This window comes from Mustela lutreola, chromosome 1 (assembly GCF_030435805.1).
Source record: "Mustela lutreola isolate mMusLut2 chromosome 1, mMusLut2.pri, whole genome shotgun sequence".
Lineage (NCBI taxonomy): Eukaryota > Metazoa > Chordata > Mammalia > Carnivora > Mustelidae > Mustela > Mustela lutreola.
In genome coordinates, this window is record NC_081290.1 from 222719 (window position 1) to 237122 (window position 14404).

The window sequence follows — 14404 nt, forward strand, 5'->3', positions numbered from 1 at the left end:
CCATGTGCTTCCGGTGTCAGCTACAAACTCTAAAGTACGGTCTCCTCTATGAAACTGTCCAAGTGTGTGCTCTTCCCCACCCCATACGTGGGCTCTTCCCTCCTGTGAGTATTCTGGGCCCTTCATTAGGCCCATGTCTTTCTTCATAGCACTAGTTTGAAATCCCCTGGAGGGCGGAGACCTTTTTTGTCATCTTTGGGTGCCACGCGACACTTAGCCCTGTCTATCACACAAAGTAGGGACCTGTGCAAAGAAGTGCCCAAATCAGCAATGTGAAGATTCTCTTTAAACACAACTTAAATATTGCCTCTCCCCTTCCCTTTTTAGATTATAGCTCAAATGTCAATTATAGGAAAAGTAATAACTAGCAGTGTTTTTGAGGGCTGGACTGGCTTAAAGATTTACTCACCTATCTGAGACACCCCCTAGAAACATGGAAAGAGATCCACAGTCTCAGTTCTTTGTGCCTTAACATTTTAAACGAGACTATCATAACCGTCATTTCCCTGGTAATTTCTATGTGCCAGGGACTGTTGTAAGTCTTTCATGTGTCTGATTTAATCCTTGTGACGACATGTAAGGCCCATAATATTATTACTTCCATTTTACAGATGAGTAAACTGAAACACAGAGAAATTAAAATAACTTTCCCAAAGTTACGTACAAGTTAGTTGCTCAGTAGGAATTCAGACCAAGGCTCTCCCAACTAAAGTGTGTGCAGTTAAGGTTCATCCAGTCTTAGTAGAACCCGCCCATTTTATCCTCTCCTCAGTGTCCCTTGATCCTAGCCCTAGCGCCACATCTTATTCATTGACACTCCGCCCTTTGTACGAGTCAGAGCATGGCATCCAATGTCTCAGTAAGACCTTGGGTTTCCCTGCACATATTCCACTTGTTACAGCTAAAAAAGTTGTGAAAGAGCCATGGCTAGCCTGCTGGCTGCTCGGGCCCAGCCACTGAGGTGTGCTCACAGTGGCTCATAGTTCAGTCTTCGTTTTTTTAAATCTAGAAACCCCATTTTCATGAGGCCGCCCAAGTAAGCAAGCCTAAAGATGACTGCTAATTTTTGCTAGCCTATTTATAAGAAACTGAGTAGTAACCTTGATTTATTTCTTTTTTTTTTTTTTTTTTTTTTTACCTTGATTTATTTCTATTTATTTGTTTTTAATTGAAGTATAGTTGACCAACTTAATTTAAGATTAGAGATGGCAAGATTGGGGGCAGAGGGAGCTACCTTTACAGAAACCAAAATCGCTCCATCAGCAGTCCAGGACGATCTCCCCCTGCCCTCAATCAAGGTTTCTCTAGGTCAGTTCCACTAAAAGGCTATGTGAAGTGTAATGACGCAGTAGGTTAGCCCCAGATTTTAAAATGTAAAGAAGTATGAACGTTCCAGCTCTACTGAAGAAGGGAAAAGGTCAATGGGAACAGGGTGAGAATAAAAATAGACTCAAATACCCTTAAGAACTTAATATATAAGAAATGTTTTTCCAGTACATGTGACAGAAATCCACATATATCTAGTTTCCACGAAAAGCAATGTTTAGTGACCACATTCTTAAGCCACAGCAGGGATAGAACTGGCCTGAGAATGAGGAGGACCAGAGACTCAGCACCATGGGGGACTTGCCACCTCCCCTCAGGCAACTCTGCACTAAACAGCTTCAAGACCCAAGCAGAAAGAGCTCTGCATCCCATCATGACAAGGGAAACACCAAGGAAATGTAAGCATTGCCATACTTGGTTTTCTTGGACAATTTCTCATCATAATTACATTGATAAGTATATATTTTCTTTTGTAACTCTTAACAGTAATAAGGATGACAAGAAACTATCATTTATTGAGGGTTTTGTCACATGCCAGGACTACTAAACATTTGCCCATGTATTATCTAGATAATTCCTCTGAGGTATATGTTATTTTTTTACTCTAAATGTTACAAACCAAGTGTGCCTTGCCCTGGGTCACCCCACTAAGTAACAGAGCCTGCATCATGCTGGTAACTGTTTGTTTGTTTTTTTTTTATCATTATTGTGTTTGTTTACATTATGACCTTCCCTGCACATGTTTGGGAAGGAGTTGATTGAGATGGCAGACTTAACTGGGGATGGAGAGGTTATCCTGAATTATCTAGAGGCCCCACCTAATTACAAAAGTCCTTATAAAGGAAAGAAGTTCAGGAGAAACAGAGTCAGATGATGTGATGTAAGAGACCCAAGGAACCATTACTGGCTTTGAGGGTGGACGGGGGCCTCAAGCCAAGGAATGCAGGCAGCCTCTACAAGCTGGAAAAAGCAGAGAACAGATTGTCTCCTACAGCCTCAGGAAAGATCTCAGCTCTGCTGATACCCATTAGCCTCCTGAGACCCTCTTGAGACTTCTGACCTTTAGAATTGTAAAATAGTAGAATTGTGTTGTTTTAAGCCAGTGATTTGTTGGTGATTTGTTATAGCTGCCACAGGGAACTAATATATCTGAAAATAGCATAGGACACAATTAGAAAACCCCATTCTAGAGGGCCCCTGGCGGATCACAACATATGAACATTCTAAGTTAAATGTATTTTGCCCATTGAAAGGACGGTTTTATATTCCTGAAAATTGTAGAAATTAACTGCAACAAATGCCTGCCACTTCTTGAAAGATTTTTTTATTTTAGAGACAGGGAGAGTGGTGGTGAGGGCCAGAGGGAGAGGGAGAGAGTCCCAAGCAAACTCCATGCCGAGCACAGACCCTGACCCAGGGATCTATCCCACAACCCTGAGACCATGACCAGAGCCGGAAAGAACCAAGAGTCGCATGCTCAACCAACCACGTGCCCTGCCTACCATTTTTATTAACTGCACTTTTCTCCAGTGAAAAGTTTTTGGTTTGTTTTTTTTTTTTTTTTTACTTATCCTGTTAACAACAGCTTAAGTAAAACATAGAAGTCCTACCTCTGGTTGATTAAAACAAAAGAACAACAACAACAAAAAAATCCAATTACCACAGACACTAGAAGTTTGAATCCCTAACTCTGAGGAGTTTTACAAGCCATCTAGTCTATTTAATTTTCCCACACCTTTTTTTTTTCTCTCTTAAATGGGCATAGAGTGTGTTACAATAATGAAGAGGTCTGTGTAAAACTATGAAAATGTGGGCCAACAACAAGGGATAAAGAACTAGTTGTTAAAATGCTGTATGCTAAATGATTTTTTTCCTTGGATAAAATATAATATTGTCTGATCACACACAAAATTAGAGAAGACGCACAGGAAGTAACCTGACTCCTCTGTATAAAGTGCAGGAACACCGCTTTGATTCTGAATAAATGTGTAAGCACTTAGAGAATCATGATAACATCCCATTGCCCATCCTAGAAATGGTGAGGGAATTCAACATCATTTTGTTGAAATTTCCCAAAGCTGTTTGAAAGCTCCATGAAAATAGCTAAATGCATTTTACTGAAGGTTTTGGATATATTTAGCCTGATGCTTGATACTGATGGAAAACAAATTTGGGATATTTGGTTCTTGTTTCCTGCCTAGTTAACATGAACGTGAGCCACTGATGAAACAGATGAAATGGTACAAAAGGGCTTATCGACACTAGAAAGAGAGAAGTGGCAGGTGGAGTTTTGAGAAAGACCTGGTAGAAGAGGTCTGCATGAACTAGCTGCTAACAGGGCAGAGGAATTGGGAATGTCTGAAATAGAAAGGGAGAAGGACATCTGGGAAGGGCAGACATGAAGATAGTCTTCTAGTTGAAGTTAACAAAGTGAAGACTATATCCCACACCATCTGGACATTTGAGCTCTTAAAACAGTAATGAGAACCCAAAACAGCAGCAACAAACAAACAAAGCAGCAAATGGTGACTACCCTCTACTTTCTAATCTGGTTTCCCTCGTGATCATTGAGAGGCACTGATGACACCTGCCTGAGGTGTGCACATTGTAGCCATACGGACAGAGCCATGTGGAGATCAAGTTCATAACCTCAGCCCTGTGAACATGGTGATCTGTCTAAACTAAACTAATCCAGACACTGGTTAAAGGGGCAAGGATAGACTTTATTCAGTAAGAACTACTGCAGTGGGGAAGACGGTCCAGTGTGAACAGAGCTCAACTTCTATCCATGCAGAGGGGTGGGTGTTTTAAAGCCAGAATGAAGGAGTAAGGAGGGGAACAAGTGGGAGTCCCAGCAGACTGGGTTTAATCATCGGTGCTTATCTGGAGGAGAAGCAGACTTCTAGTATCTTTGCGACAGGAGGTAGTGGTGCGAGTTAGAGCAAGCTGCCCATTGCCTAGGTCCGGGAGCCGGAGGTGCCCTGCACATCTTCATTTCAACAAGGGGCTCCAGGTTCTTGAGAAGGCAGTGCTGGGTAGTAGAAGGCTGCATATTTTTCCCATAACATGTTGACTATATCATGCCAGTCCTTTCTGGCCTGCCAGGCCCCTGTGGACAGGTCTGCTGCAGGACTTTTGTGTCTAACCTTGTAGGTTAAGGACCTCTTGTCCTGAGGTGCTTTCAGGATTTTCTCTTTATCTTTGAAACTTGTGAGTTCACTATTATATATTGAGGTGTTGACCTATTCTTGATTTTGAGGCAGTATTATGCTAAGCAAAACGAGTCAGTCAGAGAAAGACAAATACCATATGATTTCACTCTTACGTGGAATTTAAGAAACAAAACAGATGACACAGGGGAAAGGAAGGAAAAATAAAATAAGATGAAAACAGAGAGGGAGGCACACTGTAAGAGACTCTTAACTCTAGGAAACAAACTGAGGGGTGTTAGAGGGAGGTGGTTGGGGGGAAGGGATAACTGGGGAGTCAGGAGGGCACGTGATGCAATGGGCACTGGGTGTTGTACGCAACCAATGGCTCACTAAATCTACCCCTGAAACTAATAATACCGTATATGTAAACTCGACTGAATAAAAAAAAAAACAAAAATCTGGGGTGATGAGACGGACAACTGCAATGTTCCTGAAGTAGCTGTGGAAGGCTTTGGGTGAGCCATTTCTGGGGCCTCATTATTATCCAGGTTTTAGCTGGAACAAATAGTACTTCCATGGGCAACTTTCTCAGACAGATACTTTAGAGAGATTTGGGGCCATCCTAGGGGTGCAACCTTGAGCAATTAGAAATCATGTTAGTGTTTGCTCAGGTCTTTTAGCAAGGCCTTCTGGGGCTACAGAATGGATGAAATCATTCATGCTGAGAGTCTGCAGATTTTATAGTTCCAAGATGAGGCCTGGTCCAAAAGAATGCGCTGAGGAGACTATCTAAAGTGTGGTTTAAAAAAAAAAAATTTAGTCAAAGAAAGGACCTTCTTCACTCTTTAGTTTTGTTCAAAACACATCACGTTGTGGACTTAAAAAACTCCATTACCAGGACTGATATCTGTTTTCCTTCTATCTGTATTACACAACCTTAGTTCTTGGTTCTTATTCTCAGCATGATCACAAGGGTGTAGGAAGAGGGGTTTGTGTAAGTAATCCCAACTCTTCACATAGCTTTACAGTTCATCTTTCAAGACTCCTGTAGCAGGAAGAAGGTAAAATGACCTTGAACAGCTTCCTCTACCCCTCGCTTGGGCCCGACCAGATGCAGTTCAGAATAACCTCAAAGGGACTTGAACTTTTATAGGCAACAGGCTACTTTATTCTTTCCAGCCAGCACAGACATACTAAATCAAAATTAAATGTTTATGAAGGTGTCTGTGCCACTCTGCTGGGGAAACTAAAATGCAGAAAAACGAGCCTCTCACAGCTGTCGGTAACAGCTGACTTCCCCTGTGCCCCAGCTTCCTAGAGTTATGCCAGATGCCACCATCACTAATCACCCTGCTCCCAGAAAGACTCACCTGTGCCAAGATGTTGGGCTGGAGGAACATGTGTTCTTGCAGAAGCTAAAAGTCCTTGAGAGAAGCACAGAGAACATGAGTCCACATCCCCACAGAGAAAAGGTAAGAATGCTGTGATGCCTCCCTAACTAGGAGAAGAACAAGAGGCACAAGCTTGGCAGCTGCTGCATCTGTCCTATTACTGAGGACAGTGCGTACTTCGTTACCTTTTCCTGCCAAATGAGCAGATTCTAGCAGATGCTGCAAAACCTCTTTCTTGTCAGTTTGGCAATGAGAAGGAGTCTTTCCCACTATTTATTCCAAATGCGTAACTAGGATGTTGTTATTTATTTATTTATTTATTTGGATGTTTCTGATTTATAGCAGCTTGTGATTTCATTCATAAATAGTGGCTGATTGGATTCCTACGTCTGATACAAGCCACTAAGCAGGCTAAGACCAAAGAATCCCAGACTTCTGCTCTTCCGTCAAGAACTTCAGTGATCTCTGGAGAAAGACAAGGTTGACTCTCACCCTCGAAACAGGTGCCCTGGCTGGTCTCTGCTAGAATTCCGGTCAGTTGTTCCTAGGTGCAATGGCTTATTCCGTATCTCTGGGAAGACTTGTCACATCTACATTGTGAATTAAGAGGTTTCCCAGTGTTACTCGGGTGTTTTATTTGGACAGTTTGCTGCTGCTTATAAACCTACATAAATTGGAAGTTTTCATGTATAGGACTGCTGGGGGCATGGTGGAGGTCTCTCAGATGCAAAGCTCTGAGGGCTATTTAGGCAGTACCACTAAGGTAGCAATTTGAGTAGACCCAGAAGTGAACCCCTGGGCTTGCTGTCTGGGCATGTTTCCTTCACAACGGAGGACTGGAGGAGAGGCAAATGGTAAAACTAGATCACAGCTGACCACAGAAAAAGAGATGGGTCAGTCGTTTGCTGAAAGAACCATTCCTTGCTTCCTTTTTCTCCGAAATTCAGGGCCTGGAGGCTGAACACTTCCATTTCCCAGGCTCTCTTCCCTAACTGGCCCTCAGTTGGGTTAAACCTGTGGGGACCCTAGGGAAGGAAGAAGTTTTCCTCAACCATCCAGGGTTCTGGGCTGGGTCTGAAAATTAAGCCAACAGGGACAGAATAACAGGAGAAAAGCACACAGATTTATTTAATATAGGTTTTATATCATGCCCAAAGAAACAGTTAAATCTCAGTATTTTTATTTTCGGTTGAATGAGGAGTGGGCAGTTGTGTAGAAATAGAACAGGTGAGAGACTATGCGGTAAGCCTAGTGTAGGAAGCTTGATAAGACCTGTTTGTTCAGATGCTTCTCCATGTCCCTTTGTCTTTGGAGATAAGGATATTCCTTTCCTGGGGTGCAGGGAAAACACTTCTCACGTGGGGGTTTTATTACCTATTTTGGAAGAAGGGCAGAAGGAAGGTCACTGTGACCTTCCAACTTCTATTTTCTGAAACTCCTTCAGCTTAAAATATTCAGCATGCTACGGTGCCGTATTTGGGGATAGCGTGTCCTGAACCCCCTGAGGATCCACCCAGATCATGAAGATTATCTTAACTTGAAGATACTGGATTCAACAGAAACAGCAAGAAGCTCTCTTAGAACTTCCCTTTCCTGACTCAAAGGAGAAAATTCTGAGAAATTTAATTTCCATAAGTTCCCTCTGGGGGTGGGTTTGCTCCCAGGACAGAGACCAAGAGTAACCCACCTACCATATTTCCCCTCCCTGGGGCGATGTCGTAGTGGAAAGCTGACCTGCACCTGTACAGACAGACATCACCACACATTTTCTTATCTCCTATTTGTTCTCCTAAAACCCATCCATCTTTCTTAGAGAAACTGTTCGTTCTCCCAATAGAAGACTTTTCTCCAGCTTCTCTTTCCCTTACTAATTTAGGCATATAAATTGCCAAATTCTTATCTCCCCTCAGAGTTATGCATCAGTGTTCTGGTTTGTAAAACTGATGGTCCACACAAACTAACTCTGCCTTTTCTCTTGTTAATCTGCCTTTTGTCGGTTAAATTCGCAGGCCCCCGCTTAGTGAACCTGAGAGGGTAGAAGAAAGTTTTTGTTCTCCAGTTTCTCCCATGAGAGACACTGGTAGGGAATTGGGCAGCCTGTCTGACCATGGCTCCCCTGAGATTCCAGCTTCTGGCTGGCAGCCCCTCCTCGGCCCCAGCTCCTCTGGGAGCTTCCAGTGTGGGTGGTTCTGTCAGAGGGCAAGGACTCTTGTCCCATTCAAGGACTCCTGACCATGAATGGGGACCAAACTAAGAGTCAAAGAGACCTGAAACATATTAACAGAAGAAAAATCACATTTAATAACATATCTACGGAGAATCCACATAGACATGGAAATCCCGAAGATAGTCAAAAGGAAACATATATGTCATTCTGAACTAAGCAGAAGGGAGCAGGAGTCTGCGTCTTCAAAGAGGAGGAATGCAATCTTCTGGGAAAATGGAAAATGTCAATGGTAAGCAAATGTTTGCCGAACCACTCAGAAACAACAGGACACAGAGGACTTGGGTCAAACAGGCCTTGCTAGGTTCTCCCTGTCTACCGTGTGTAGTTCGGAGTGTAGGTAGGTAATTGTCTACGGTGATAGTTCTCTACCTGGAGCAGGTCCTCTATCTAAATTCTTTGTAAGCAGTTGTGGGGGAAGGTAAAGAGCTTTTCCTGAATCGGCTGGCTCTCGATTGTTTTAACTAAAAACAAGCTTTATGCTAAAGTGGCCCACCTTGAGGTGGCCTGCCCTTGGCCTCTATGATTCCTGCAGATGGTGGTGGCTCTGGCTCCCGGCCTCCCAATACCCTCTTCTCCCTAACGGCAGCTTTCTGCTCTTGCTAATATACGCTTGCTTCTCCCTCTTCCCTCCCCTGTCCTTTCTTTGACTCTTCAACTCTTCCAACACTTTGTAAGCAGTTGCCTGAATCATATTCCGTCAACTGAATTGTCTAGGATGGGCTCTGGTTTCCAAACTGCACCTTCTCTGATAAACAGACAGCCACGGCGTGGTCCTGCTCAGCACCATCAGGGCCTCCAACGCCTGCCATGCTTAGACTCTGCAGGAACAGGGAACCCGTTGGTGTTTTGAAGACAGCAGGAACTCAGGAAGCATGGACTGGCTGGTAAAGAGAGGGACAATCGAGCTGTTTAGCCCAGGCACGTGTCCCCAGCTATGACAAAGGAAAGATGGAGTCCAGACAGTTGAGGGGAAACAAACGCTCCCAGCTCCCAGAATCTGAACACTGCTAAAACTCTCCCTAATCTTACTTCAGACACCGGGATATCAGTTTAAGACACGTGCAGATCACGGAGTTTGGTACCTGTTGAAGTTCCTTCGTGTAACCCACACTTCCGAGGGTCTGGTGTGTGCTGCAGAGGATATAAAGATGAATGTGGGGACGCTGTGGTGACTCAGTTGGTTAAGTGACTGACTGTCTTCAGCTCAGCTCCTGATCCTGGGGTCCTGGGATCCAGCCCTACTTCCGGCTCCTTGCTCGGTGGGGAGTCTGCTTCTCCCTCTCCCTCTGCCTGCCACTCCCCCTGCTTTTGCTCTCTCTCCATCTCTCTCTGTCAAATAAATAAATAAAATCTTAAAAAAAAAAAGAGAGAGATGAATCTGACAGGATCTGGACCTTAAGAAACATGTAGCTTAGTGCCAGAGAAGGCTTTCTCATAAATAACCCACAGCAAACGTGATGAGGAGAGGAGCTTCAGAAGGAAGGTAGAGCCCAGTCTGGGGGAGATTAGAAGGGGATGTTAAGGGGCGCCTGGGTGGCTCAGTGAGTTAGGAGTCTGCCTTCAGCTCAGGTCATGATCCTGGGGTCCTGGGATCGAGCCCCGTGTCAGGCCCCTGCTCAGCCTGCTTCTCCCCCCCTCAATCCACACTCTTTCTAATAAATCAATAAAATCCTAAAAAGAAAAGAAAGAAAGAAAAAGAAGAAGAGGGGGTGCCTGGGTGGCTCAGTGGGTTAAGCATCCTCCTCCAGCTCGGGTCATGATCTTGGGTGCCTGGGATCCACGGTGACCCTGCTTCTCCCTTTCCATCCGGCTGCTGGTCCCCACTTCCTGCGTCGTAAGGACTGAGAAAGACGACTAAGGTATTGTCGGGTAGAACACGGGGAGGTGTGGGCGGCTGCTGCTGGTGCAAACAGGGGTGTCCTCCACAGGGGCCTGGCCGTGGATTCCTCTGGAATAGCCATGCTCAGACGGCGCACAACCAGACGCTACACAGAGCGCCTCAGATGGTGTGGCTCAGGTAGGGAGAGCTGAAGACATGTTGGAATCCCCGCCCCGGGGAGGCTCAACTACCTGGTGGGGTTGTAGTTTTGTTGTCATATTTGCTGTTTTTAAGATTTCTATTTATATACTTGACAGAGAGAAAGAGAGCATAACCAGGGTGAACAGAAGGCAGGGGGAGAAGCAGGCTTCCCGCTGAGCTGGGAGCCCAACGTGAGGCCCTATCCCAGGATCCTGGCATCATGACCTGAGCCCAAGGCAAGAGGCTTAATCCACTGAGCACCGCAGGCACCCCTGCTTTGTGGGGTTGGTAGGGGGAGAGGTCATTTGTTCTTTTGTTTCTAGAGAGAGAATGTGTGTGCCTGCACCACACAGGGTGCGGGGTGGGAGACAGGGGCAGGGGGAGAGGGAGAGAGAGAACGTTAAGCAGACTCCCCGCTGGGTGCTGAGCCCACAGGGGGCTTGATCTCACCACCCCGAGATCATGACCTGAGCCAAAACCAAGAGTAGGATGCTTTACCGCCTGAGCCACACAGGCACCCCAAGAGCTGTGTGTCTAGATCATTTGTCGAAGCCAGTGGTTTTCAACGGAGGGCGATCCCCACCCTCACTCCCTGCGGACGTTTGATTATGACTGAAGACATTTTGCGGCCACAGTGTTACAAGGTTACGGCGTCAAAGAATGAAGACATTTTGCGGCCACAGTGTTACAAGGTTACGGAGTCAAAGAATGAATCTCGAGGACACACAAGGGTGAAGCGAAGTGAAAGTTTACTAAGTGACGGTGAGAACAGAAAGGAAAGAAGACAGCTCTCTAGAGGGAGAGGGGTCCCGGGTGGTTGCCGCTGAAGGCTGTGAGTGGCATCTTTTATTGAGCACTGACCAGGGAACTTCAATCTCCTTGACCCCTCCACCACTGAGAGCACCATGTTCATTTATCTTTGACGTTGGGTAAGTTCCAATGGCCCAGCTCGAAGTGTCACGGTGGTGTCTCCTCTCCGACATGGAAGACAAACGCGGCAGTCTTCTTAGTCTCATTGTGTTCTCTTATCTCTGGTTTTGTACGCCTCAGCATCTCTCCACCTGTGGGATTTCTGTGAGCCTGGTCACGTAGCCCCTGCATGAGCCTAGCCTAGCCTCCTATCTCTCCCTGCCTATACCTTAACCCTTTCCTTACTCAACAGATTGGGAGGGGCTTATTCTACTGGCATCTAGTGGGTAAAGAGGCCAGGAGTGGAACTTAACGCCCTACAATGCACAGGACTGTCCCAACCACACAGAATCATCTGGCCCCAAAATGTTAACAGTGCCGTAGCTAAAAAATCCTCAGTCTAGGCATTCAGAAAAAATATGCTTCTGCTGCTTTGCCAAAAAGGAAAAACTGCGTAGTTGACATTCGCTGAATTGCTTTGGCCTCCTGGTTCTCTGACGCTCACACAGTAAGTGAATTGAGAAGTCACCCACGGTGTGTGTAAGGGCAGAGAAGGGTTTAATTCTGCCTTTCGGAAACAAGGGAAGAGACCTTCCTTTCCCTTTTCTTTCAGAATTTCTTTCTCTGTTTTATCAAGCAAAAGATGTAAATATTTTTAGTGGCTAAATAAGCCTGTTGCCAGTCTCACAACTCAGGAATGTTTCCCTGGAGGACCTCGGACCAGGAGCCATCTCTCTGAAACGTAATCATCAGGGAAGATCGCGCCCTACCTCCCAGTTCCCTGGGACAGGACGGACCTAACTTCAACTACCATCTGACTTCAAATTGCAAAACCCACCGAATGTCAGGGGTGCAGCCACTGAGCTGCGAGAGAGGAAGCTTCCCTTCTGTCTTTGCTGTTGTTAGCAGATGGCCCGAGATGCATATCATGTTCTGGCCTAATGCTTCTTCAGTAAAAAGATGATTTTCTTTCTCTTCTTTGTAGACAGGTTTTCTGAGTTACAAACACATTTCATTTTTAATTATAATTTCCCAACGAATGCCAGTTTATTAGAATAGTTAAGAAGCAAAATCTGTCCGAAACGCGGACGCACATTTCTTGCCTTTTCCTAATAAGGCTGTTTGACACCCATTAATTCTTATTTACTTTTTATCTTAAGCCAGTTCAAGATTAAGCACTCTGTTGTTTAAATGTCCTTATAACCTGTCCTTAACCACATGATAATAAACATTAGTATTGTTTTCAAATAAGTTGTATGTGATTTTAAAATCACCTCTGTTTAAAAAGCATGTTTCACTATTTCATAATTCCTTTCCAAGAAATTATTCTACCCATTTCTTTTTTTTTTTAATTTTCCTTTCCTTTGTGAATAGGAGCTTTGCTTGATAAAAATAGCTCCCAGGACTGGGCTCTAGTAAGAAGTAGTGACCAGCCCAGGCATTTTTGGCAAATGAAGTAAAATGAGCTGTGGTTTCCAGTTTGGGGGGCAAATATTGAAACCCCGAGATAAAAAATAAAATTTAATTGAGTAAATTTTAAAGATCTTGTTGGATTTATTCAACAATTCATGGATCAGAATCCCATCTAGCAGATAGAAAGGAGCTCCAAAGAGCTGTACAAAACGAAAGACCTTTTTAGGCAGAAGGGGGCAGGACAAGGAAACTACCAGCAAAGAGTGGATTTTTGACAGCAAGGTCACCTTCCTTTTCGGGGCTAGCAAGGATCCGGCAGGCAGATTATCTCTGTAGAGCTCACCAGGTGACTCCAGTCTGACTGCTCTCAGACTCCGTTCCAGAGAGAGGCTGAGGCACTATGATGGACGCAGGAAGGGTGAGCGTTCCCCAGATGATGGGTGACGTCATCAAAAAGATGTGGCCTCCAACAGCTGGACACTCAAGGCTCCCTACCCACTCCCCTGTCCTTGGAATGTGGGTTTCACTTGCCTTTTCCCGCTCCTAGAGGCTGCTCCAAGGACATAGCCTGGAGGTGGTGAGGGGATGTTGAGAACTCCTGCACAGTATGCTTGACCGAGTCCACTGAGGGCCTCTTTATAAGCTCCTGAGATGCAGAGATCCGTTCATCTCACTGCCTTTCAGGACAAGCTCCCTACGTAGTAAGTTCCCGTTGCTAATATTAAATCTCCCCCTGCCAACCTGGTATGGCCTGGCTTTTCCTTTGGTCTCTTCCTGCCCAGTGAGTCCAGGGGCTGGTTTCGGATAACACTGGGAAAGCTCTCACGAGGGTTGTGAGTTAGAAAAAGAAAGATGAGACAGAGCTTTTGTGAAACAAGAGAAGTCATTTTAGATTTTCCCTGATCTGTGTTTGATCACCCAAGCACACGGCTTGCAGAACTTCCCAGGAGGTACGGAATTACAAAGAAACTCAAAAAACCTCCCTTGTGAAGGGTGTCAAGGGAATGCAAGAATGTTAGTCTCTTTGAGGTCTGGAAATAGCCTTACTAGATCCAGAGACAATAGATCAGTGCTGTTTCTAAAGTAAGCAAGGCCCTACACGCCTCACCTAAGGTAAGGTCCCCAAGACCTCATTCAGTCCATTCCTGCTCTTGGAGCTTACCCCTAGCCCCTTCCCCTTGTCCAAGTTTCCTCTGCCTCATTACAAGGTTAAAATCCCCACCCAAGGAGGAGCACAGGCCTCTGTAACATCACTTACAAGGAAGGTAGTACAGTGATGTATACTTAAGATGTGTGCCCAACCTTAGGCCTACCCCTACGTAGGATGATAAAAATCCCCTTTCTGAAGATTTACCCTAACCCTAAAGAGAAGAAACCCACTCACCCCTGCTGCCAGAGCTACGGCTTTGGAAGTTATTGCATGTGATCTCATTTGCTGCAAATAGAATTCCCTTTGCGTGACAACCTCATCTGGGGCAGTCCCCACCTGTAACTCCCCCAGGAACAAACTCACGTGAGTTCAGTTACAACTGTGGTGACATTAAGTTAGGTATTAAATTTTGGTTTGGTGATGTGGGCTTGCACAAGTGTCTCCATTTGGGCCCTGCTCTCTCTCTCTCTCTAACACTCACGTCAACTACAAAATCCTAGAAGAAATGATTCTTCTACCTTCTCTGTAACCAGTGAACAAGGAATGATGAATATATACGTCAATTTAAAAAGCCATGTCAGGGCGCCTGGGTGGCTCAGTGGGTTAAGCCGCTGCCTTCGGCTCAGGTCATGATCTCAGGGTCCTGGGATCGAGGCCCGCATCGGGCTCTCTGCTCAGCAGGGAGCCTGCTTCCCTCTCTCTCTCTCTGCCTGCCTCTCCATCTACTTGTGATTTCTCTCTGTCAAATAAATAAATAAAATCTTTAAAAAAAAAAAAAATAAAAAAAAAAAAAAATAAAAAGCCATGTCAAATCTG

The 14404-nt window shown here is 45.0% G+C and overlaps 1 long non-coding RNA gene across 2 annotated transcripts; it reads left to right on the forward strand.

The window, feature by feature from the left end:
* Positions 1–9878: 9878 nt before the first annotated feature.
* LOC131814861 (uncharacterized) lies at positions 9879–12566 on the forward strand. Of its 2 annotated transcripts, XR_009347496.1 has the most exons (3): positions 9879–10113; positions 10233–10400; positions 11639–12566. It is a non-coding gene; the product is annotated as an uncharacterized LOC131814861 (long non-coding RNA). The 2 variants fall into 2 exon arrangements; XR_009347483.1 differs by having other exon boundaries at positions 10233–12566.
* The last annotated feature ends 1838 nt before the right edge of the window (positions 12567–14404 follow it).